This window comes from Cetorhinus maximus, chromosome 2 (genome assembly GCF_964194155.1).
Source record: "Cetorhinus maximus chromosome 2, sCetMax3.hap1.1, whole genome shotgun sequence".
In the NCBI taxonomy this organism is placed as follows: Eukaryota; Metazoa; Chordata; class Chondrichthyes; order Lamniformes; family Cetorhinidae; genus Cetorhinus; species Cetorhinus maximus.
The window spans coordinates 111,948,679-111,976,003 of NC_135880.1; the positions used below are offsets into that span (position 1 = coordinate 111,948,679).

General features: G+C 45.6%; 1 long non-coding RNA gene across 1 annotated transcript; it reads right to left on the reverse strand.

Annotated features, from left to right (window-relative positions):
• Positions 1 to 5,265: 5,265 nt before the first annotated feature.
• LOC144690489 (uncharacterized) lies at positions 5,266 to 27,312 on the reverse strand. Its single transcript, XR_013578899.1, has 3 exons — positions 27,237 to 27,312; positions 24,966 to 25,114; positions 5,266 to 8,403 (listed from the first exon to the last, which is right to left on the reverse strand). It is a non-coding gene; the product is annotated as an uncharacterized LOC144690489 (long non-coding RNA).
• Between the last annotated feature and the right edge of the window lie 13 nt (positions 27,313 to 27,325).

The following is a 27,325-nucleotide window of genomic DNA, read 5'->3' on the forward strand; positions in this document are numbered from 1 at the left end:
GCCACCTTGAGGGCCACTGGCAAGGGTTCCTTTCAAATCCACGTAACTGCAGGTTTTGCTGCAGGATCCCACAAATCTCTGTGACTACTTCCCAGGACAGCCTCATTTGTCTGTGGCATTGCCTCTCCAACATTTGCAGGTAGTTAGTTCTTGTCCTGAAGAAGTGGTGACACACCAGTGCCCATCTTCTATGATGCCTGTCCCAGGTGCCATCCTCCTGACCACCCTCCCCCTCCTGCTGCTGGCCTTTTGGCATCTCTTTTTAGCCGGTGACAGCCCTCCTTTGTCACATCCTCTCCTGCTGCTTTTGAGGTTGCAAGAATGTTGGATGTAGCAGACCCATAGCGAATCCACCAAGTTAACTGTGTGAAGAAGGCAGGCGATGATAAGAGCACTTCTGTTTACATGGCTTTCATTCCTATGCTGCTCAACAATGAGATTTTCTAATCCCCCCATGGGCCACACCCAAAACTTTTCCCACTCCACAAAATGGCCTTCTCCTACTTGGACCTGGACTCCTGCCAGTGGGAAGGAAGTTAGCAGAAATGGCCAACAACCCAATCAGACTCCACCTGGAACCCGCAACCCTCCATCTTCTCTCTGTCACCTTTAAGCTTGTGCCCTTCACCCTTGACCCTCTAACCATTACTGTGTGCCTTCATCCTGTCACCCTCAAGCCAACCTTCACCCTTGACCCTGTGACAGTGACAATTGACATGCCATCTCCCTCTCTTGACCAAATCTGCCTCACTGTCAACAATCCTCTGATCCTGGACCTCCCCCTGTCATCCTTTATATGTCCTTAGAATCTCTTGACTCGCCCTCTTGAGTCCTTTGATTATTCCTACCTCAGATTGGACCTACCCTCCCACCGCACCAAACACCCTCCTGCAGCTGTGGACCTTTTCCATGTCAGACAGCTTCCTCAATTAGACAGCCAGAACCTTACAGTGGGCAGTCCTGAACCTGCCCTTTAGGCCACTCATTTTGCGATTCCTAACTGATCCCCCCTGCCAACCACACCGATTATTGCAGGGTCTTGTTGTTGCGCACCTCCATGCCCCAAACCCACCCGCTCCCGTTCCTTGAAGCCCTCTGCTCTCATTGATACCCTGACCCAAACACCCTACTCACAAATTACCCTTGGTCCTCCTGTTCCTCCACCCAAGCTACCAATCTCCTGCTCCCTTCCCCTGTGCCACAGAGTTCAGTGGGCTTATAATGAATATTAGTTGATAGCCTGTCCACAGCAATGGAGGCAGAGAAGTTGAGAAAGAGTTGGAGGTAGACCATGTGAAGGTGAGAGATGTCATATTACTATAATTATATAATACCTTGGGCTAATTAACTGCACAAGACACAAGGCACCAACCGCTCATAAGGGACTGGATAAACATGTTGTGGGATCATTTATTAAAATTAGGCACATGAGAACAGTTATACATACGTATAAAACTTTAAGACATTAGGGCAGTTTGTTGTGCTCTGTTCAAAGCAGAAGTGAAACTAAGAGTGGATTACATGATGCATTTCCCTTCTAGTGATGTCATGCTGCTATCACTCAAAGGCATATTACAAGAGAAGGGTGGAAATTGAAAGCAAAGTTGATCACAGTTTTCGAATTCCGGATGAGAGCAGGAAACAGCACCAATACAGCATTTTCATCAATGTACCAGGAAAAGAAAGAAAGAAACCGTACTCAAGCAGCCAAGCTGTTGGAAAATTAACTGTTTAAAAGATAGTAACTGTAAAGCTTTGGCACTGCAGTTGGAATAGAATGATTTAGCCAAACACTTAGAACTGACATTTCAGCTACCAAGTTGTTTGATTAAGAGTTATACATACAATTGTTGGATTGTATGTATAACTCTTTATATGTAACACTTTGTGAGACTGCAGTCAGAAGGAGATGATTTGACCGGTCATCTTGAACCTGCAGTCAGCAAAAACTGATCGTTCATTGATGGTTGTATGTACGATCCTGAGTTTGTGAAAGGCGCTATGTAAATACATTTCACTCATCAGCACCTTAATCTAGATATGGATTTTATTGTGCTCAAGTAAGCGGGTTACATGGAAATGTCAAAGGTTAGAACTGTAATGCAAAGATCACAGGCTGAGTTTTCGCCTCGTTATGGAAGTGAGTTCGGAGGCAGGCAGGCACGAAAATTAATGCCGCCAGCCAGCATGCCAGTTTGCTGACATCATCCTGCCGCTGGGTCATTTTTCTGGTGGAAGCATGGGGTTTGGAAGGGCTACCTGCTCACTAGTGGTGGACAACCTATTGAGATAAGTTAATTAGCCTTAATTGGCCATTTACAGGGGCCAACTGGAGCGTCAGGGACTAAGCCATCTGCCTGGAGCTAACCTCCTGGCAGCAGACCAGGGAGCAGCACTCCACACAGTCTTTGAAGCCCTCCCCGCCTCTCTGGTCTGAGCTGAGGCCACAGCAGGGACTTCCCCTCTCCAGCAGTGGCCTGACTGCTGAGACCATATTTTAATTTAAAAGTTTTAAAATGTGCAGGGAGGTTGCCTTAAAACGGAGGCACTCACTCTCTCTCTCTCTCTCTTTCTCTCTTACCTAAACTGCAGGCTTCATCATCTTCTGAACTGAGGGCCTCCAGTTGGCCCTCCAGCTTTGAGAGCCCAACTTCTGTCCTTAATTGGATGTTGAGCCCATCCCCTGGCCACTAATTGGCCAATTCAGAGAAAATCACAATGAGTGACTGTTTCCTCCATGGTGAGGTGTCAGCTGTGGCTCAGTTCATAGCACCCTCGCCTTTGAATCAGAGGGTTGTGAGTTCATGTCCCACTACCGGAAACCAAGAACTGTGATTGTACTTGAAAGAGTTGCAATCTGTGACTGTTGGTAACTCAAAAGAGTTTCCTCCATGGTGCAGGATTGTGACCTCCATTTGACTATGGTGCTAGGGCCCTGACCCAGAATGAAAAATAGCTTGAGCAGATAGCTTGAAACTGTTTGATTGGTTCAGGGTGTGTGTAACATGGTAAGTCAGGAGTTGTACACCATCTACACATTAAAAGAGTGGAAGCTCTTTTGATTTAGTATACAATGTGGTGTTGTTAGACAGTGCTAGCTATTAGTATAGCTAGGAATCCAGACAAGTTGGTAAGAGCCTAGCTACCTTTCCAACTGCTGAGACCGCTCTGAACCAAAGTTGATGTACCGCAGCACATGGCAAATAGTGCATCAGTCAAAATGTTTAATGGCTTCTCTGGATTGAATACTGACTCATTTCTGTACTTTCCCCCATTGGGATCTAGCATCAACCTGTTCCAGAGAAAATGAAAGATGTTTTTACCTTGACCACCAATGGAAGGACAATGCTTACTGAAGTCTCTCCTCCAGTTATTTGTTCAAGAGTGAGCACAGTTTCATCCCAACTCCTTGAACATCCTTAATCTTTCCATCTACTGTTTCTTCACTAAGGATAAGTATGTGCTACTAAGCATGTGGATAGGCCTCTGGACTAGTTGGTGCTGGTGATTTTAGATCCCATCAAAGAATAAAATAAAATTGTTAACCTGCTTTAAAAAATATAGAAACAAATTCATTAAGTACCAAAGCCTGAATATATTTTTGTTTGAATATAAAATGAGTGGGTGAAGGGAATCTCACATTTCCAGTAGCTTTATTAACAGAAGCTGTTTATTTGTGACATTGTTACATAATGTTGAATTTTCAAGTTCCTTTGGGAATTATATCTTTTCATCAATCAGTATTTTTTAATTGATGCTGCCTGATCAGTTTTGAGTATTTCCAGTTTTTTTTTCAGATTTTATGGGCAGAATTTTTCTCTCATCGGGCGGGCGCACGCCCCAATCTGCACAAGTGTAAAATGGCACGTGATGGCGTCAGGTGAGCGTCCCGACGTCACCGCGCACTTGCCTAATATTTGGGTTGGTGGGTGCACGGAGTCGGCAGCGTGCCCGCCGACAATTAAATGGCCTATTAAGGCCCTAAATCAATCAATTGAGTAGAATTTTTCTCTGCCCATCCAACCCTTTGGTTGGCGGGCGGGGGAAAAGGCCAAGCAGCCTTTTCAATTTTGGCGAAACCTCATGGGCGGGATAAGGTTTCGACCAGTGATTTAAAAAAATAACTTTTTACACTCCTATTTAATATGTCACTGCTCATGAGGGGACATGTTTCCATGATTTTAAATATATTCATTTTTATGGTTAAAAATCTTCAGCTCCCTGAAGCACAGCTGTTACTCAGTGCACTCGTGTGCATGCGCAAACTTCAGTGCTTGCGCTCCTCCCGCCCCCACCCCGGCAGCGCTGAGCGCTGCAGCACGTGTTTCACACTGGCTGCCTGTTAATTGGCCAGACTGTGTGAAATCGCGGTCGGGGCCTGATCGCGGGTGGCGATCGGCTTTGCGACCACTCCCGGGCCAGTCCGCCGTGCCCGCCCGATGAGGGCAAAATTCTGCCCTATGTTTAGATTTCCAACATCTGCAACATTTTGTTTTTTTGTTCTATCTTAATTATGTCTAAGGGCAGAATGTTACACTTCTCAGGGAATGAGTTGGCAGGGGGGCAGGGGCTGTAAAATTGAGCATAATGCCATGGACACCTTTCCCGGCGTCCACCCACCCATCCCTGACCCCACTACAATTTTATGCATAATGGGGTAGTCATAGGATGGTCTATCCTCATGCAGGCCAGCTGTGGTGTTTGAAGCCCACCAGGTGCCACTTCTCATGCTATTGGCAGGAAAGAGGGAGTACGCTCATTTATGGGCCTCCAGCTCCACTGGAGGCCAACCTCCCAGGTCGGCCCCCTCCCAAGTTTCTCCTCCTCCCTGGCCTATGCACCTCAGCCCCTACCACCCACTCGCCCCCTTGCTGGAGCCTCCCACCATGGTCCCGCTGAGAATGCTCCCAACTTACCTCTCCATTCAGCACGCAGTTTAATCTCAGTTGGGGTCCTGCTGCAATCCCAGCAGCGGCCACCATGACCAGTGGTGATTCACCTGCAGCTCAGAAGCAGGACTTCCTCTTCAGATTGGGGCACAAATCTCACTCTGAAACAATTAACACTTTAGCAAGTGTTAACTGAAGTGGAGGGAGGGAGTGGGGTGGGGGGGGTGGGGGGGTTGGGGGGGGGGTTGTGCTGGTGTGGGGGAGGAACCCAGTGAAATGTAAAATTATGGCCTAAGTTTAACTATGAAAATAGCACAATAGAAAAACAGTACTGTGACATGGTTCAGAATCTTCAAAAGAGGCAACAACCCAGAGCTTAAGTAATCATTTTTATTTGAGTTGTCAATAATGTTTTTTATATACATACATATATGAATACAAGTGTTAACAAGCTAGACTAAAATATGGATCATTGCAGCAAAATTGGACATGGATAAAGCAGCACCTTCTGGTATAGGTCGAATAATAATAATTCTATTATTAGAAGTAATAATTCTTCTAATAACCTTGTCCTGTATTTTAATATATTAATAATACACCTTCACTGGTTGCTTATTCTACTTATACATCATAGTAATCACTGTGTACCAATACAGCAATCACAGAACAAATTTCACTTGACTGATCCATTTTTATTTTACTCCAAGACATTTAAAAAGGAGTTTTTTAATTAACACACATAATAATTTAATTATGTATATTAATATACATTGTTGAAATGTAATACAAGTTATTTTTGTTTTGCCAGATAAAAAGTCAGCACATATGTCTGAGACTATTGTTTCTAATTGAACCTTTTGCAATTTTAGATTTGGAGAGTTAACAGGCATCAGCCCTGCCATAGACTGTGTTATTACACTGATATGCAGTCCCACAAGTTGGCAGAACTCTGTTTCTACATCATGATTCCCAAATTTTGAGTTTCTTTCATTTTTCTGAACTCTCTTTTAACCTTCATCTCATTAAATGCAGACATATAGTTCCAGTGCTATTGCCAGCCCTCCAGTACCTTGTCCAAATGATCATCCTTCATGTGTGAACTTAAACAATGAGTTTTAAGTGGTTGTTGGACTATAGGGAGCAGTATGGTCAAGCCCAATGGTGTTGTCAAGTAATGTCCATGCTCTTGAACCTTATACAATTTTTTTTCTATTTAATTCAAGAATGTTGATGCAAATTGCGGTGCCCACGCCACTGGCAATCAGGGATTGAATTTGGGATATTTTGGTATCAAACCCATTGTAACATCTGGGCATTTGCGAGGTTGAGATAAAATAGCTGCAGGTATATTAACTCGGTTTATCTGAAACACAAATTTCCAACAAAATCCTAATCTTGGTCATACTGTTTTTCAGTCTAAGTACTTACTATCTGATATTTTATTTGGCTCCTGAAAGGTTAATTCAAAAAGTCAGCTGCTTTGTTATAAGCAGCTTTGTCAGGGATTTTTTTTTTTAGTAATAGCAGGAGGGAAGAATAACAAAGTAGGATTAGCAATGAGAACATAAGGAAAGAATTTAGTTCAGCTGAGGAATATTCGGGAAAGCTAACTGGCAATGGCTCAGAGACGGTTTCAAATACCATAATCTACCACTCTTTCTGTTATTCTGATATATAACACCCATAACCTACTGAAGTGTTTTGGTTTGCCATAGACGATTCAATGTGTCAGTATGGGCTGAAAATAGTGAAAGAAATCTTTGCTTCCAATCAGGTTTACATTGCGCCTGCTGTCCTTATTAGGGACAAAATAAAATTGTTCATCAATCCTCCTACAAAATGAAATATATCCCAATTCCTTCTGTGAAATTCTACAACTGCCTTCAGTATCCTTGGGCTAGGGAGGCGAAAACTCTGCCAGGATTCCCTTTCCTTATCACTTTTCAGTGACCTCTGTTGGAAAGTGTGCACGATGGGATGTTGGACGAGTACATGTTTGAGGCTGGCTGCGCTCCAGGGTCAAATTACTTGGCAATACTCAATAACTAGGCTTACACTTGCCGAATGGCTGTCAGCACTCAAGGAACCAAACTGTGGCACGGACTTTAGGAGAGGAGGGGAAGAAAAAGAAACAAAAATTCTACAATCACAGTTGCCTATTAGGTTGGGAAATGAAAAAGTTACTGCACTGTTTATAATGAGTTTGATTCAGGTCAGTGCCAAATTTGGCACTGCGTCATTCCTGACCTGTAAAATGTTCAGGGTGATCACTGTGAGTGTAACCATCACTATCACACCATATACTCTGGCACTCCTACCTCACATAGCATTGTGGTTACCTGGAATAAAGTATTTCTCAGACTTGCTATTGTCTTATTAATGTCCTTTCAGTCTTGATATTGAATGTGGAATCAATGAGCAGTTATGCTTGAAGCTACTGTTTGGATGGCTCACTTACATTTAACTCATTCAGTGTTCCTCAGGTGAGCTCAGCCAACCCAAATACAAATGGAAATGGAATTGCAATGCATGATTATTCATGAAGGGTTAGTCTGCTGACCTTTGTGTTTCCTGCCGTGTATTGTTTGAATAATTCTGGAAATTTTAGTTCAAACAGGTGCAGCATATTTTTTTTTAAAACTCTAGATTTCCAATCTTTTCCTTGTCCTGCTTTGATTCCCAAGTTATCTACATGTGAATCAGCATATTTAATAATATACAGGACACCTTTCACTTACTTCATTTACCACATCACAAAAATCCCTTCTCCACTACCCCACTGCTTACACCTCTACCTTGCATCCACATTCTCTGTCTGTGATACATTGACGTCCCAGCCATTTCTCCCTAGTCAGATGACCATTTAGAAGCTCTCCTACTACTTTCTAGTTATACTGAATGTCACTCCAGTAAATAAGTCCATTAAACAAATTGAAATTTATAATAAATAAGAAATCGTTGTGCTCTATGTTTTTAACTGCATTATTTTGGCCATTATCTTGTTAAGGAGCACTTTTTGCCCCAGTAAATGTTTTGTCAAATTTGCAGCCCAAACTGTTTGCATGTTTCAGGAGTTCTGTCATTAAGATTTACAAAAGTAAAGTAAATTTGTTATATTGATAAAGGTGCAATAAATCAAACAACAAAGAATACTTATTAATATTTCATTGCGAATTCAACAAATGATTAGAACAAACAGGTTTGATAAAGTTATTTTTCACAATTAGTAAGACCATGCATTATATTGAACTCAGGGTGCCATGATGTCCTAAATCTATACATGTAGACAGTGAGTAGTCATATCTGACTGGTTTTATAGTCTGCGTTCTTCAAATAACATCAGCATCTAACTGTCCTCAACTGGCCTAATTTCACGTTCAATAATTAACCACTGGACGGTATTTGCTGAATAGGACTTTCAATTGGTACCACAGATTTCTTCACATCATCTTCATGAAGGGTTTGCATCAGCTTTTTTTTGCTTTCGAGTCTTTGGTTCCATTCTGTGATGAGTCTGCAGGTAGAACACATTATGCTTTGTTCAGTGTGTGATATGTCTAATATTCTTGATTGTTTTCTGATTATTTGAGAAAACATATTAATTACCTTGGGCGGTATTAAATGTAAGAGTAGCATTATGGGGTAATTTTAGCTTTTGTCAATACTGTGAAGCAGATGGTGTTGGATTGGCCATCCATTACATGCCTCTCTTGATTTTAATTTACGCTCAGTAGAAAGAAAAATCAGGAGAGCCATATAACAGGTGGCTAATCCTTCCATCATAAGGTCAGAAGTGGAGATGTTCGCTGATGATTGCACAATGTTCAGCACCATTCATGACTCCTCAGATACTGAAGCAGTCCATGGCCAAATGCAGCAAGAGCTGGACAATATCCAGGCTTCAGCTGACAAGTGACAAGTAATATTTGCGCTACACAAGTGCCAGGCAATGACAATCTCCAACAAGTGAGAATTTAACCATCGCCCCTTGACATTCAATGGCATTACCATCACTGAATCTCCCACTATCACCATCCTGGGGGTTACCATTGACCAGAAATTGAACTGGACCAACCATATACATACTGTGGCTACAAGAGCAGATCAGAGGCTAGGAATCCTGCAGCGAGTAACTCACAACCTGACTCCCTAAAGCCTGTCCACCATCTACACAAGTCAGGAGTGCAATGGATTATTCTCCATTTGCCTGGATGAGTGTAGTTCCAACAACACTCAAGAATCTTGACACCATCCAGGACAAAGCAGCCCACTTGATTGGCACCCCATCCACAAATATTCACTCCTTCCACCACCGACATACAGTAGCAGCAGTGTGTACCATCTACAAGATGCTCTGCAGGAACTCACCAAGGCTCCTTAGACAGCACCTTCCAAACCTTTGACCACTACCATCTAGAAGGACAAGGGCAGCAGACACATGGGAACACCACCACCTGGAAGTTCCCCTCTAAGCCAGTCGCCGTCCTGAGTTGGAAATATATCGCCGTTCCTCCACCGTCGCTGGGTCAAATTCCTGGAACACCCTCCCTAACAGCACTGTGGGTGTACCTACACTACATGGACTGCAGCGGCTCAAGAAGGCAGCTCACCACCACCTTCTCAATTGGGCATTTAGGGATGGGGAATAAATGCTGGTCTAGCCAGCGATGCTCACATCCCGTGAAAGAACTTAAAAAACTGACATCGTCCGTTGTACAATATCAGCTAAAGTTAAAATTATTCCTTCTGCACTTACTTTTCCTGCATTTATATTTATCATGGGTTAAAACAAATTGCCATACATGTTGTGAGCCAGTGGCGTTAGATTCACTTTAGATTTTTTTTTACCTCAATTATTTTGCTTCTTTTTCTTCCTCACTTTAAGCTGACCACCCGCTGGGCAATTGTCTGCTCCTGAGCCTAGGCTGCCAAAATTAACCATATTACTTTTATCACCACTAGGACTGGGATCACCTAACTCAGCATCAGTTGAACCTGGAATCTTTCTGATTCATATGGTTCAGATACGCATTCTGTAAGGTGTCCAGGCTAATGCAGAAGGAAATACCTGAGGAGATTGCACAACTCACAACAATGCTGTTATCAGGTTTTGATTTACTGCTACTCTTGGTTTGCTGTTGGATTCCACAACTGAAAGCAATTAATACTTTGTTTCTCTGTGAGCCTCACGCCTGTTTGGCAAATCTAATAATCAACAGTCGTAGATAGCGCTTTTAATCTGAGTATTTAGAAAATGTCACATACAATATGGACTACACTTTATGGTTTTGACTGGGCTGTCTTCGAACTGAGACACGATCAAACATGGCACCTCTTAATTACGGAGAATCAGAAGAATTCTCAGGGTCTTGGGCACCAAGATTATTTGGGGCTCCCCTTCCACACCCACAGTAAAACCACACCTTTCCCCCCACCTCTCTTTGGGTATGGGAAACTGAAGTCAGGACAGTCTCCACGTTCTGAGCCTGCCCCCGGGGGCGTACAGTCACAGGCCACCATTATTGGGTGGTGGCCAATTAATGATCAGAATGCTTCTCACCATCCAATTAAGAGCGACTGAAGGGTTCTCGAAGCTGGAGGACCAATCAGAGGCCTTCCAGATTGAAAGGAGCAGCAGACTGTAATAGATTTGCTCTCACTGCAACTTTTTATAACTTAAATTTAAAAAAGCATCATGCTGCCAGACCACCACTGTAGGTTGGAAGGGGAAGCCTCTCTAACAGGGAAACAGTGCTGGAGAGAAGGGAACCTCAGGGATAGAGCAACAGTGCCGGAGAGAAGGGAACCTCAGGGATAGAGCAACAGTGCCGGAGAGAAGGGAACCTCAGGGATAGAGCAACAGTGCCGGAGAGAAGGGAACCTCAGGGATAGAGCAACAGTGCCGGAGAGAAGGGAACCTCAGGGATAGAGCAACAGTGCCGGACAGAAGGGAACCTTGGCGCAAGGGCAACAGTGCTGGAGAGAATGGAATCTTGGGCCAAGGGCAAGAGTGCAGGAGAGAGGGGAACGCCGGGGCCTGGGCTGGAGAGGTAATCTCTATGGGAAAGGTGGCCATAGAACACTGATAATGGGGTGCGCTCCTAACTCCTTACATTATATTTCAGTTGACATTGAAAAGTCACCTTCATTGTCCAAGCAAAATGCAAAGTCTTGGAGTGCAGGAAAATGCCTGCACCTGAGATGAGAGTTCCGGGTGCAGTCGAGTAGCAGAAGCTGTCGCCACTCGGTCATGTGATGTGGGGGATCGTGGGTGAGGTTTTGGTGAACCATAAGGCATATTAAACACTGGGCATCCATGTGGTGGCCTGGACTCTCCAGCATGCATGAAGGGACCTTGAGAGGCAGTCACAGGCGATGACTTCACCAACAGTGGTCCTTAGAAGACAATTGCTGATCCTTGCGTCTCTCTCTCTTTGCGGTGAGGAGACCATCAGGAGCATGGAGTCGGGTGATCTCGCTGTTTGCCTGATTGCATATAGACAGGAGAGAAGGAGGAGAAGAATGTGATGGAGATGCCTGGCTCGTCAAAGGGAGGAGCAGTGTTCAGAACACTGAAGACCAAGGGGCGGCATGGCCTCCTCCGCACGCAGAGGATGAACCCCACAGGGTCGTTGTTCATAAACACATCGCTAGACCCAGGGTCTATAGATGGTGGATGTGCTACCTGCAGATGCGCGAGAACCAATGCCGCCGACGCCTGCGCATGTCAAGGGAATTGGTCACACACATTTGCCACCTTCTGAGGGATTTGGCACCATGGCAGTTAAAGTTGCCGCTGTGCTCAATTTCTGCCGCAGTGGCTCCTTCCAGGGCTCCACTGAGGATCTTTGCAGGATCTCGCAAGCCTCCACCCACAAATGTATCCAGGAGGTCACAGGCACCCTTTTTGCCAAGGGTCAATTGACCCTTGTCAACTTCAACAGGGATCAGGCAAGCCAGGAAGCAAAAGCACTGGGATTTGCTCAGTTTTCTGGATTCCCTCAGGTTCAGGATTCCATCGATTACACCCACGTGGCTCTTAAATCTCCGTGGCAACAAGCAGTCCAGCATGTGAACCACAAAGGCTTCCACTCTCTCAATGTTCAGCTGATCTGTGACCATAACAAATGGATCATGCTGATGTGTGCAAGATACCCCAGAAGTGTCCATGACTCATAATCCTCAGTAGGTCTCAGATTCCTGACATCTTCCAGGGAAAACACAAGCCGCTGGGTTGGCTCCTCGGGGACAAGGGCTACCCACAAAAGACATGGCTGATGACACCCGTGCAGCGGCCTCAGACAGCAGCAGAGAGAAGGTACAAGGAGGCTCATTCTGCAGCCTGGAGTTTGGTGGAGCACAGCATAAGGGATCTTGAAAATGAGATTCCAGTGCCTCAACAGATCTGGTGGAGCTCTACAGTACACTCCCCAGAGCATGTCATAAGCATAGTGACTTGCTGCATGTGACACAACCTGGTGATGCAAAGGGGGAAGGATATAGATGAGGAGGGGTTGGAAGAGCTGCACATCTCCTCTGATGAGAGGAAGTCGAAGGGGATGAGGGTGATGAGCTCCTGGAAGGCGAGGGTGCAGACGATGAGGCCATTGCACTGGCCAGACAAGGCAGGCATTGTCATGAGGTCTTCATTGCCACAAGATTCCAGGAGGATGATGAGATGCAGTGAGGACATTCCTGAGATCTCCATATTGCATCTGGGAATGTCTGATGCCTGTCTGGTTGAGGGCAGTGCACATACACTCTGTGAAGAGGCTCATATCATGGAGACACTGCTGAGATACAGTGGCCACAAGGACTTTAAGACAACTTGGTTCTTTGGCAGCTACATCACCTGTTCCCTTCAGCACCACACCTTCACCTGTCAGGAATGGTGTCGAGGTGGTGGGGCAGCCTCACTTCTAAGATGCTGAGAGAACACAGAGAACATCACGGAACCCAGTGACACTTGGGTATGAGATATGGAGGTGCACGCAACATTAACTTGGACAGTGACTTTGAAGCCGGACAATCACTGTGCTAAGAAGGTTACACACTGCACAGGGGAAAGGCCATGTCAGCGACAGTAACCTTCACTTAGTGCAGGAAGCAAGGTTTCACATCTGATTGATACAAACACTGCTCAACATAACAAGGAGCCATAGACAAGGAGATGTTATTGGGAGTGTATTTACAATGGTCAACATTACATACAAGTGATTGACACCTGTGACCACATTGTGCAACTATACCTTCTTGACCATTCTAACCCTGCAGCTACGTCTTGACGCATCCTCGTCATCCACAGAGGAGGTGGAGATGGCCTGCTGACTGCTATACCCTGTTGTCTGTGAGGACCTTTGTGAGGACTGAGATCTGGAGTACCCGGCCTGCTTTCAGGGTCCTTCTGTGTGGCAGTGGCACCCCCTCGGTCTGTGGGGCTGGAGCTGCTGGGGTCACAGGATTCCAGGAGTCATCTGGGTGGATGGGCCCAGCGTGTGCACCTGCTGATCCTCCTCCATATGTGTGCCTGAGAGTCCCTGGCTGACTCCTTGAGAGGAAGGGGCAGCTGAAGTGAGCTTGAGATTCCCTGCCCCCATCTCGTGTTGACACTGATGGAGGCCAGCAAATGCCTCAGCGATGGAGGGCAGTTCCTGCAGCAGTGCAGGACCGATGTCCTGGACCAAGGTCTCCATATGGCCGCCACCCTACCAGTGTTGACCTCGGTGCATTGGCATGCCGGCGCTATTACCTCAGCCTGAAGCCGGATGGAATCCTCCATCGTACCTTGCAATCTGAGGAGTGCAGCAGACATCCCTTCCTGACGTTCCCGAGCTTGCCTTTGTAGCTCCAGCAACTGAGGTATGACCGAGTCCAGAGGCTCCTCATCTGACTCGGACTCAACAGCTTCAGGCCTCCAGCAGTCTTCCGAGTGCGGGCACCAAGGGATGTCCCTGCCTCCGTCTGCTGTGGATCAAACAGTGCAATGTGCTCACAAAATTGTGACCCCGAGGCTACTCTAGAGCTATGTCCCACTGAGGTGTGTGTCTCTGCATTGGTGGAGGGTGTAGGTGAGCACTGTGATGGGTCTTCAATGTCAGTGTCTGCAGATTCCTCTTCCTTGGTGTCATCAGGGCAGGAGTCGAGTACCTGGGTCGTGGACTCCGTCGGCTGTTTCCCAGATGTGCCTGCAAAAGAAAGGAGAGATAATTAGTGCATGGCAGAGGCCTGTGAAACAGGACACATCACTCACAGCATGGCTGTCTGATGAATGTTGCACTGCTGGATCCTCACTTGGTAGAGCAGCGCCAACCTCACCGTCAGCACAGGAACGGTTCAGATCCTCGCTGGCCAGCTGGATGGCTCTGTTTTCAAAGTCTGTCAGGACTTTGATGCCGGGCATTCCTCCACCAGTCTGGGACCTCTCCCTCTTGTTGTGTGCCAGCTTGTCCTGCATGAATAGAGATGGAGAGAGTGTAAGCAGGATGCCTGCCAGGCCAGATGATAAGGATGCCAGGCATGTGCAAGTGGTGAATGGTCCCTTGGATGGGATGAGGACACGATCCACAGGGCAGATGAAGGTGTGAGATGTGATGTCCCTTGAACTGGCAGTGAATGGGGGCCCTGTGGATGTGATGGGTTTCTGAGTGTGTGAGTTGAGAGTGTGAGAAGAGTGACTTACCCTGGCGTAATGGAGGAGATCATTCATCCTCTTGCGGCATTGGGTGGCTGTGCTCTTTTGCAGGATATTGGCGCTGAGCACCACTGCCACCGCCTCCCATGCTGGATTGGTGACCTTGCTTGCTGGTTTTTGCCCAGAGCTGGGGTAGAGGGCATCACTGCAGCCCTCTACTGCATTTAGTAGGCGCTTGGCAGCGTGTTTCCTAGCTTTGGCAGCCATCACTTCCCAGCAGCTTCCTATCCCTTGCAGAGTGCTAGCTCTGTGCAGGGGCAGCCTTTAAATATGTTGCCCGGATTACTGAAACTCTGGGGTCATGGTGAGGCGGGCGAATCCGAGGCCGCCTGCCAGTAATCCAACGTAAAATCCATGCCTGATTTTTCTTTTAACAATGTTCCACTCGTTACAGGGTGAAGTTCCGCCATTGCCGCCGGCAGGTCAAATGCTGATTTCCCTGCCCGACATCGGATTTTGTAGATTTCAGGGAAAATTCCACACTTTGGATTTCTAAATCACCCTTCACCCAAACCTTCCTCCCCTTCTGTGAGTTTGAAGCCATTTTTCCCTACCCTGACCATATTTGCTGGTTCACTCTTCTGTTTATATACACTCTGTCCCTCCCTGTCACAGTCTAGTTACCATTACCCATATCACTACCCTGGGCTATTACCTTGTCCTTTCTCTTTAAATTTCCAAATCTTCCTTCACGTGAACCCCGCTACCCCCCACTTCCTCTATTCACTTTAAAGCCCTCTCTACAGCCCTAGTGATACAATTCACCAGGACACTAGTTCCAGCACAGTTCAGGTGAAGTCCATCTCAATGACACAGCTTCCTTTTCCCCAGTACTGGTGCCAGTGCCCCATGAATCGAAACCTTGGCAGTTAAACTGTCCTCTGCCACCTTTGGAAACATGGAGGCTTCCTGGGAAATCCCAGTTGGTTGATCTCAATAGGCCCTTAATTGGCGTCAATGGGCTCTTAATGAGTATCCACCACATGCAGACAAGTAAACCCCCACCCCGAACCCTTTCCTGCAAAAATGGATGGGGCAGGATGGAGCCAAGGAACTAGCAAGCCGGCCCGGGGGGCTATTTTTACTGGCCCCCTGTCTCCGAACCTGACTCCGGCGGGGGCTCAAAATCAAGCCAAGTGTCAGTGCGTAATCCTCCTTCAGAGGTCATTGGATCAGTTCTCTTCTCTTTAGCCTGAGGGCATCGAAACCAACTCACTGTAGCTCCTCAGTTGTACACAGACTAGAAATTGAGCATGACAAGTCTAATACTGTTGAATGAATTTCTCAGGTTATCCTCAGGGTCTTAGTTGACGATTATACTGACGGTGTCTGAGCCAACAGGCCACAATAAAGACCCAGCTGTAAGGAAAGTGGAAAAAAAACCAGTGGAATGTACTGCACAGATATGAAGGCTTCAATTAATTCAGAGGAAGTGTATTCTACACAGCGCTGCCGAGCTGATGGCAGGATAGTGAGTATGAACAGGATTCAGATTTAATTCCTTAAATTTACCCTTTGCAAGGAATGAGGGAAATGACAGTAACCTTAAAGAACAGCGTCAAGGCTCACCAACCTCAAAATTCAGGACAGGATTCAATAAAGACCCTGCTCCAACACTCTGAGCAGCTGCTATAGAATTTGTTGGCCTTATCCCCCATGTTTCCCATTGTATGTTTTGGAATTAGCCTTTAATTAGTTGAGTCGGTTTCAAAGGCCATTTTTTAAGGTCAATTGCAATACCAATTAGAGTTTGATGAGTGACATTAATATGTCATAGATATACCCACAGGCCAATTGCCTCCGATGAAATAATTCCTGAGTGGCACACCAAGGATTAAATTTATTTCCACCCTTCTACATCACGTGTTGTTGTTGTATAAGACGGTGAGCATCTCATTTTTTTCATACCATTCTACAAATGCCATTCTGTAGCCAACAATTAGAAAGTGAGCAAGCAATCCAGAGTGATTTTCCTCAACTTTGTTGATGGATTAACCAAAACTAAAAATATGCAGTTTGAAGAAATGCTGGTGTGAACCCCCAACCTGTGGTCTTGGCTCCACAAAACAGACCATCAGCTTCAGATGAAAAATATCATTGCTGTTCGCTGAACGTATCCAGTCGCTTCTCATTTATCCTTTCTAGCAAAGTATGGGACAAATCTAACCACAACTGGCCGAATAACTGCTTAATCTTGGCTTAGGTTTTACACTAGAGACTGTAAATCTCAAATTCAGAGTCAAATCCAGGGCAACTACAAAACTTTTCAGGACCATCAGAAAATATGGATGCATTCCTCCAAAGGACTATTCAAAATCAGTTACATCATTATCAATGAACTACGTTGCATTGGTTATACCATTATCACGAGGGATGGAATCTTCTGGTCCCACCAGCAGCGGGAATCGGGCAGGTGAGGGAGTGTGCCCGGGGAAGGTGGAGGGAATGTGTCTGGGGAAGGAGGAGGGAGTGTGTCTGGGGAAGTGGGGGAGAAGAGTGTCCGGGGAAGAGGGAGGCAGAGTGTCCGAGGAAGAGGGAGGGAGAGTGTCCAGGGAAGGGGAAGGGAGTGTGCCTGGGGAAGTGGGAGAGAAGAGTGTCCAGGGAAGAGGGAGGGAGAGTGTCCGGGGAAGGGAGTGTGTCCAGGGAAGGGGGAGGGAGTGTGTCCAGGGAAGAGGGAGGGAGAGTGTCCAGGGAAGAGGAAGGGAATGTGTCTGGGGAAGGCAGAGGGAGTGTGTCTGGGGAAGGGGGAGGGAGTGTGTCCAGGGAAGGAGGTGGAAGAGTGTCAGCATAAGTAGGTGGAAGAGTGGGGGAGGGGGAGGAGGAGTGTCTTAGAGGCTGGGGTTGTCGGTGTCAAATATGGGGTCCTGGAGGTTGAACTCCGGGTACTGGTGGTAGGAGGGAATAGTTATAGTGAGGCGGGGGAGCGGGGTCGGGGGGAATGCGATAGGGGAGCAAATCCAAGATGAGAGTCTGATAGTTGACTGTCTCATGGTGGGGGCAGACTAGACAGGTGGCCCGGATAATGGGAGAGGCAGTGTCAGGGTGGGTTTGGGGATGGTAGCAGGTGTCAGGTCCAAGAGAAGGGAAGGCACGTGGAGGTAGATTGTAATAGGATCCAGGGTAGTGGGGGGAGGTTAAAGGGTCACTAAGGGGAGAGTAATGGTGATATTGGATGGGTCAAGGGTAATAGAGGGCAGTTGGTGGGTGACGGGGGAAGGTAGAAGGTGGTAGACCAAGTTTGGAAGGTGACATGCACCATTTTTCAAATCTGACCTTGACCATTCAGTTAGTCAGTCAGTGAGATCACTCAAAGTGGGAGGAGGATCTTTTCGGGTGGGTGGAGTTCAAGGTCAGCGCAAGTGGCCAACTAAAGGGACACCCTGATAATTACAAGGCAACTGGATGTCAACCATGCTCGGTTGTGATCTCCTGTCTGTGGTGAAGCCGATTCAGCAGCAGCTTTGTTCCCAACTCACGAGTCTCATGACATCGAGATCCCAGCAATGTGTGGAGCTGCTGTTTATTCTGTGCCATTTGCCATTGGCGGCAGTCAGAGGCAGGGATGAAGGGAAGGAGGTGGATGCCTCCAAGGGGAACAACTGGAGGACAGCCAACTCACAACTCCAAACATTCATCCTCCCAGGTGAATGGTCATGGCTGACAAGGGCTCATGTGGTTACGCTTTCTATGCTGCCAAAGCAATGGTCTCTCTATAGAGTCTCATGGGTAGTGGAGGCAAGCGGGATAGTGCCAGAGGGAGGCTTCTCGCACATGGTTCTCATCATCCTGGTCATAGAGGAATGTCGCCATACACATTCATGTATGAACAGGAGGAACACCCATCTCTGGTCTTCCAAGATGTCCTTCACATGGAAGGGGTGGGGTGGGGATGCCATTTCTAGATGGAAGCCAGGCGAAGGGCTGAGCACTGGCCTGCTGGCTTTGAGATTGAGGGAAGCTTGTAAAGGATATACTCACTAAATATATCACTTCAATTCATTCACACATCCACTGAGGCATTGATGATGCGGGTTGCAGGCAACCCCGCCCTTAATGGTGCTTGTCCAGATGAGGAGACGGAGGGCCCTTCACCGGTTGGCACAGGGTCAGGAGGAGGAGGAGCAAAGGCCTGAACAGCAGCAGGGCCTCTAGAAGGTCATGATACTGGTGGACATAGCCCACTGCAATGGCGACCATTGGTCCGACCATGGGTGTATCACCAGTGCTGCTCTTATCTAGAGATGCAGGAAAGGCAATGCCGGAGGCAATCTTGCATGACCCGGGATGTGGTTTCTCACATCACTCAGCTTCTCCAGTATGAGTTGCGGGTGCAAGGACTCTGGAGGAGTAATGTGGAGCTCCTGGCTTGAAGTGAGTGAATGGCTGTTCTGGTGCTCTTTAAACATGGCCTTGGACCCCATGAGGTAACTGCGGGGTGGGCAAGCTCCTGCCCACCTCACCACGAGATTCACTGAGCTCCTCGTGGATGCATAATTAATATGCTGAAGAGCAGAAGATTACACGTGTTCAGCCCTACAGCTGCCCATTGGGAATCATGCCAACTTTCCCGCCTGCCACCGGACTCCAGAACGCAAGATTCTACCCTAGGTAACCAGAAAAAGCTCAAAGTCAAAATATTGGTTCCATTCTTTTACGCAGAATATGAGGTTCAAAACTAAAATACGCAATATTTTTGGGTCACCCCCCCCCACCCCCCCACCCCCCGCCACCCCCCAGGCCCCACTCCTCACCCACAAGTAACTCTAAGTAATGTGCAATGTGACATTAAAGCATATAAATCAAAAAGTCTCAGGCATGATTCCGGCCTCAGCTTAGGCCGCATTTTAGGTGCCACACCTGACATGAGTACCCTGGATTCTGGAGAAGAAAAAGGAACAAGGGTTCCTGATTGTTATTTGGTAACTTGTGCTACAAAATGTGTGCCATGGGTGAAACAGGACCACACTTGCTGTGATTCTGTCCATAATTAACCCAGTAAAAATGGCTCTCTGGGTTTACACATGAAGATTGGCCAAATTGGAAAGGTATCCAAAGACCACTTGTACTGTACCTCCAGAATCACCAAGTTCATGAGTGCAGGAGAGTGAAATGGGGATAAAAGAATACTTCTTAAACACCTTTTTTTGTGATTTTTTGATAACTGAATATAAAAACATGCCCATGCACATGGAGACATTTGGCCACCATTTGGAGCACTTCACGTTTGAAGTCTGTTTGGCATTCCTCACTGTAAATGGTAAAAAACATATACATTAGACATTAAGTAAAGACAAAATTGGGCTCAGTAGTTATGCGCTCTATGGTCAAACAGCCTGCAAACTCCCACACTAAGAGTTACATTTTTTGTGAGCAGTACGAGAAGACAATCAGTGTCCATTTCTACCCAGCAAGACCTAACATTTTAGGGGGAAAATTGATAATTAAAAACCGTATTGAAAATTTTGCAATGCTCCAGTTCTGGTCAGTGAGGGCTTTGTAAAACCTTTATTGGCATATGGAACTATCCCTGGCAAATATCGCTGTAAGCCAGGTTTTGTCACAATGCTGTCTATTTTCAATTTTATTTATGCAACATACTGTGGAAAAATGCCACATTGCATTTTTCCAGCACCTGCTCCTCAATTTTATTCCCTACTCCTCTCCTCACAGTATTGGCTTAAACTGGATTGTGTGCCCACATGTAATGACAGCCATTAACACGCAGTGATCATGTGTGAGTTTAGACCATGGGGCAGATTTCCCCTTTCCTGTACCTAAGCATATTCAATGATTTAGATGAAAGCAAAATACTGCAGATATTGGAAATCTGAAACAAAAGCAGAAAATGATGGAAAAACTCAGCATGTCTGACAGCATCTGTGGAGAGAGAAAAACAAAGTTAACATTTCGAGTCCGTATGACTTCTTCAGAGCTGAAGAGAAGTGGAAATGTGATGAAATTTATACTGTTTAAGAGGGGTGGGGCAGGTGGAGCTGGATAAAAGGCCAGCAATAGGTGGGGACAAAGGAGGGATTGACAACGATGTCATGAACTAAAGGACAAAGGGATTGTTAATGGTAGTGATTAGTGCTAGAAAAGGTGCTGATAGTGGCGTAAAGGTAAGAAAGCAAAATGTGATTATAGCAGAGCAAGGATAGCATTGTGTGAAAGAACAACATGGAACAGTGAAAGATGGCCCTGTAGGGGCTGGGGTTGGGGGATAGAACTACAGATAAATAAATAAAAATAAAATTAAGTGGATAAAAAACAAAACTGAATGTAGAAGAAAGGGGATTTAAAAAGGGGGTGAGGATGGAGGAGAGAGTTCATGGTCTGAAGTTGTTGAACTCAATGTTAAATCGAGAAGGCTGTAAAGTGCCTAGTCGGAAAATGATGCGCTGTTCCTCCAGTTTGCATTGGGCTTCACTGGAACAATGCAGCAAGCCAAGGACAGACATGTGGGCATGAGAGCAGGGTGGAGTGTTGAAATGGCAAGTGACCGGAAGGTCTGGGCCATGCTTGCGGACAGACCGAAGGTGTTCTCAAGTCTGTGTTTGGTCTCCCCAATGTAGGGGAGCCCACATTGGGAGCAGCGAATACAGTAGACCAAATTTAAGGAGGTGCAAGTGAAGCGCTGCTTCACCTGAAAGGAGTGTTTGGGCCCTTGGACTGTGAGGAGGGAGGAGGTGAAGGGGCAGGTGTTGCACCTTTTGCGATTGCATAGGAAGGTGCCGTGGGAAGGGGATGATGTGTTGGGGGTGATGGAGGAGTGGACCAGGGTGTCCTAGAGGGAACGGTCCCAACGGAATGCTGACAGGAGAGGTGAGGGGAAGATATGTTTGGCAGTGGCATCATGCTGGGGTTGGCGGAAATGGCAGAGGATGATCCTTTGAATGCGGAGGCTGGTGGGGTGAAAAGCGAGGACAAGGGGAACGCTATCATGGTTCTGGGAGGGGGGCAAAGGTGCAAGGGCGGAGGCGTGGGAGATGGGTCAGACCCAGCTGAGGGTCCTGTCAACCACAGTGGGGGGGAAACCTCGATTAAGGAAGAAGGAAGACATGCCACAAGTGCCGTTTTGGAATGTGGCATCATCGGAACAGATGCAACAGAGAAGAAGGAACTGAGAGAATGGGATGGAGTCCTTACAGGAAGCGGGGTGTGAGGAGTTGTAGTCGAGGTAGCTGTGGGAGTCGGTGGGCTTGTAATGAATATTGGTGGACAGTCTATCACCAGAAATGGAGACAGAGAGGTCAAGGAATGGAAGGGAAGTGTTGGAGATGGACCATGTGGAGGTGATGGAGGGGTGGAAATTGGAAGCAAAATTGATAAATTTTTCCAGGTCCAGACGAGAGCATGAAGCAGCACTGAAGCAGTCAACGACATACCAAAAAAAGAGTTGTGGGAGGGGGCCTGAGTAGGACTGGAACCAGGGATGTTCCACATACCCCATAAAGAGACAAGCATAACTGGGACCCATGCGGATACCCATAGCCACACCTTTCATTTGGAGGAAGTGAGACAAGTTTAGGGAGAAATTGTTCAGTGAGAGAACAAGTTCAGCCAGACGGAGGAGAGTGGTGGTGGATGGGGCTTGTATGGGCCTCTGTTCATGGAAGAAGCAGAGAACCCTCAGACCATCCTGGTGGGGGATGGAGGTGTAGAGGGGTTGAACGTCCATGGTGAAGAGGAGGCGGTTAGGGCCAGGGACGTGGAACATCAGAGGAATTGTGGATGTAGGCAGGAAGAGACTGGACAAGGGGAGAGAGAACGGAGTCAAGTTAAGAAGAAATGAGTTCCATGGGGCAGGAACAGGCTGACACGTTCGGTCTACTGGGACAGTCCTGTTTGTGGATTTTGGGAAGGAGGTAGATGCGGGCTGTTTGGGGTTGGGATACCATGAGGTTGGAAGCTGTGGAGGGAAGATCTCCAGAGAATATGAAGTCAATGACAGTCCTGAAAACAATGGCTTGATGTTCAGTGGTGGGGTCATGGTCCAGCGGCAGGTAGGAAGGAGTGTCTGAGAGTTGGTGCTCAGCCTCTGCGAGATAGAGGTCAGTACGCCAGACAACTGCATCCGCTGCTGCCAATGTGGTCTCCTCTACATCGGGGAGGCCAAACGCAGACTGGGTGACCGGTTTGTGGAACACCTTCGCTCAGTCTGCAAGCATGACCCAGACCTTCCTGTCGCTTGCCATTTCACCATACCACCCTGCTCTCATGTCCACATGTCCCATCCTTGGCCTGCTGCAATGTTCCAGTGAAGCCTTAATGATAAATGGAGGAACAGCACGTCATCTTCCGTTTAGGAACCTTACACCCTTCTCGACTTAACACTGAGTTCAATAACTTCAGACCGTGAACTCTCTCTTCCATCCTCACATCCTTTTTTTAATCGCCTTTCTTCTACATTCATTTTTATTTTTTATCCACTTAAACTTATTTTTTATTTTTACTTATTTATCCATAGTTTTATCTCCTTTTTTATCCCATTTCCAATCCTTTTTTTTCTCCCATCACTGCTCCCTCCCCCCACCCCATCCCCTACAGGGCCATCTGTCACTGTTCCATGTTGTTTTTTCACACATTGCTACCCTTGTTCCGCTATAACCACATTCTGCTTTCTTACTTTTATTCCACTATTAGCACCCTTTTTTAGCACTAATCACTACCATTAACAATCACTTTGTCCTTTAGTTCATGACATCTTTGTCAATCCCTCCTTTGTCCCCACCTATCACTGGCATTCTATCCAGCTCTACCTGCCCCAACCTGCTTAAACATCACATTTCCACTTCTCTTCAGCTCTGAAGAAGAGTCATACGGACTCGAAAATTTAACTTTGTTTTTCTCTCTCCACAGATGCTGTCAGACTTGCTGAGCTTTTCCAGCATTTTCAGTTTTTGTTTCAATGATTTGGATGTAGCCCATGGAAGAAAACCATGGCCTGGATTTTTCAGTCGGCGGGTGGGCTCGGTGGGGGCGGTCGCAGAGCCGTCTGTCGCCCACGCTGGGCTCCGCGCCGCCATTTTACGTGGGCGGGCCAGTTAAGACCCGCCCAGTGTAAATTGCAAGTGGTAATGCTCAGCACTACCTGTGCAGGCGGGGGGAGGAGGGAGAGTTGGGGCCAGTGTTCTTTTGCACATGCGTGCGAAAGAGCGCTTCAATCTCCCCGAGGCACGGAGCTGCCTCAGGGAGATTGAAGAGCTTTTGAAATAAATAAATAAATGGATTTAAAATTTAATTAAACATGTCCCCTCATGTGACTGTGTCACATGAGATGGGGCATGTTTTAATATCTCAGAAATTTTTAAAATTCAATTAATAAAAGCTTTAGAAAACCTCATCCTACTTGTGGATGAGGTTTCCTAAAAAACGTAAAGGCCGCTTGGCCTTTTCACCTGCCAGCCAACCGTAAGGTTGGATGGGCAGCGTAAAATTGACCTTAATTACTTCCTTAATGGCCTTAATAGGCCGTTTAAATATCAGCGGGCATGCAGCCGACTCTGGCGCGCACCCGCCGAACGAAACATTGCAAGACAACGTGATGACGTCGGGACGCACGCCTGACATCATCATGTGTCATTTTATGCTCTGGCCCTTCCCCGCACGCCGACAGAAAAATTCAGGCCCATTTGAATGAATATGTGTGAGTATGTATTGAGTAGAGGGCTGGTGCAAATGCCTGGAAGGAAACCCATCTGATTTTTTTTGTTGATGGACCAAATATCAGGCAAGCTTGCTTACAAGCATGTGATCCTACTTAATACATTGTCCTTCCTACCTATCCCATAGCAGTCATTGCATCTCTAATAATGGTTTCCCTTCCCTCCCCTGCACTGTCTGTGCCTACAGCTATGTTCATAGTCGAAAGAATTGGTTCAATAAATAATCATACAACTCAGTAACAACAACATAAAGTTATTTGAAAAAAATATATAATGAGTAAGTGGCCCAGGGATAAATCAGATTCCCTGCTCCCATTATACTATCAGTACTTCTGCAGTGACATGAGCAGTATGAAACATCTTGGGGATGAATTTCTCCCACTTGTCCACCATAACTTCAGCAGAATGCTGCTTTTGCCATTTTTCAGGATTACTGCAGCTCTTCTGGCAAAGTTACAGGCAGATAAATGCAAGAACCACTACAGAAATTCTTCCTTATGGATATGAACTCATTAAACTTCAATCCATTGTAATTTATTCCATTCACTGTGTTTCCTTGATTATTTTCATTAAGTTATTGCAATATGTAAGTAATTCTAAATCATTAAGTCTCAGCCAGAAATGCAATGTTTTCAATGAAGTGATAAAACACATCCTCTACACATTAACCTTATGCTCTCTTGAATTACAACTTATTTGCAAAGTAATCAAATAACGCACCTATTAAGGGCGCTCTTATTCAACCTCATCCTCTCCTGCTCCAGCCACTCCGTCTGCTTTTCAATTCTCTTCTCCCAGATAGCTTTCAGATCATATTTGGGGCCAGCTGCTCTCTCCCGATTGGACAAATAAGATAACCTTTCCATTTCCTAGAAGAAATAAGTACACTGTGACTGGAGCTCATGATGCTGTGTATTATGACAATTTTGACAGCAATAGGTACCGGTTTCCTCAGTGTTTGGCTGACACAATTATAGTGTCTTTTATACCTTTTTGATGCCCACATTTATCAGTTTAAGGAATGATGTTTTGGAATTGGTGCGTTTTTTGCAACAAGTGACTGAACATTACCCCCTGTGAAATTAGAAACTCCCTTAAAGTTCCATTAAATTCCAACTTTGGAACAGTATCCTTGACTGTAATACAAGATGGTAATTACTTCTTTTCCAGGCAGATGTAAAACATTAAGTAATTTCTTAGTCTTCTTGAGGGTGTATGATCCCTGGTTCTGCAAATGTGAACTTGGATTTTTTTTTGCCATTTTGGTTTACTTTTACACGTTTCTTGTCCTTTTGCACGTGTTCATTATTTCCTTTTTTTCCCCTTTATCACCATTTAAGGTACACAGCCATAATGACATAAAATGGCAGAAAATGTCCATATTTTTGAAGCTTCAATGAGGTTTGCAGAATAAACCTCCTGATTTCCCATTTTCCATTTACAGACTCACCGTCTAATTCACTTCCCCTGCAAACTACCCCCACTTGTCAACTTCCTCTTCCCTCCAACCTCCCGTTGTTCTGCTAGTGTCTGAGTAGAACATTTCCTTGTTGCTTTTAGATTCCTGTGCTCCTATTACTTAAATTCTTGAGTAGTGTTTTTTTCCAACTTCATTCTTAACCCTTTGATTTTTTTCTATTTGAGTTCCTGCATGAACCATTCAGAAGAGTAACTTTAGAAAATGAAGATGAAACAGAAAATATGGTTTTCTCAAAAATTAATAAAAATACCCCAGTTATGAAAGATTCACTTGCAAATTCCACTCTCCTCCTCTTTCTCTCGACTTTGCTCCCCTCCTCCATACCCTGATGTCCATTTCCTGAAGGTGTTGATTCCCTTATGGGGTACGTTCCACAGTCATTCTAAAGCACCAATACCTCACCTAAATAGCCATTCCTTAAGTGCAGCACAAATAGCAGAAGGTACATCATAGCCAACCCCAATCCTGTCTTCACTTGATGTTCACATGCACATCCCTAGCAACTGGATATCAATCAGGAATAGGAACATTGATCACTTTGTTTCTTCACTAATCAACAGGCAATGAGGACAACTCCAGCATACCAGCTGCTAAGATCAGCTAAAGCAACACAGGTCAGGGACTAGACCTGGGTCCTTATTGGTCCGTGTGGCTCACTGCCTTAACCAGCTGAACCATTAGGGGAGCAAGCCAATTGCAATTTAGGGTTATGAGTTTTAATTAATACCATCCTTTGCATGCACGGTGTCAGTGTAAGGTGATTTTATTTGTTAAATGGATGCATGTTCATTTTTAAAATTTACAGTGGCTCCCTGAGTATCCTACAACCATACACTGCATAAGTTGAACACCATTTTAATTCTGTATTTGAAACACCATATGTTCATTCACAGATCCATCATAATTATATTTACAAGTACTGTCACTCATTGTCAGTATAAATTAAAATAATCAATTTTATACCTAAATTCGGTTAAAACATCAGAAGGATGGTATATTTCAGTCAGCCTTTTTATTTACTTTGAATTTATACCATGCTTAATTTGACAGTAAACTTGCACTTTAAAAAATTATGATGTGGTAAACCTTTCTATATTTTATAAGATCGATTAGACAACTATAAAATTTTGGGACATACTTTGAATTATTTCATGTAGCTACAGCTCAGTCTCAATACATGATTTATTGTATGTAGTTCCTTGAACTTTGTTGGATCTAATATGATGAAAGATTGGTTTAAATCAGGATAGGTTTCCAGCTGAGACTCTTTGGCAGTCATATTTGACACTCGCACTTAACGACAGCACATTTATTCAAAGATCTCCTTACATCATTCAAACTCAGTCAGTGTATATTGTTGGAAACAATTGTAATTCACTATGAATACCGCTAAACATTTAAAGACACAGACAATTCGTTGAAGCACAGTAATCTCATGAAGGAACTCAGCATTAAGGGAGTTAATTTAAAACCAGAAATTGCAATAACATTTTAAAACACAATTCACTTACCAGAAGTAGATTTTCTTTCCTCTAGCAAAATGGTTGTTGCTTGAACTGTGGTGATGCCTATCTGTTTAGAGACGTAACCAGAGTGAATA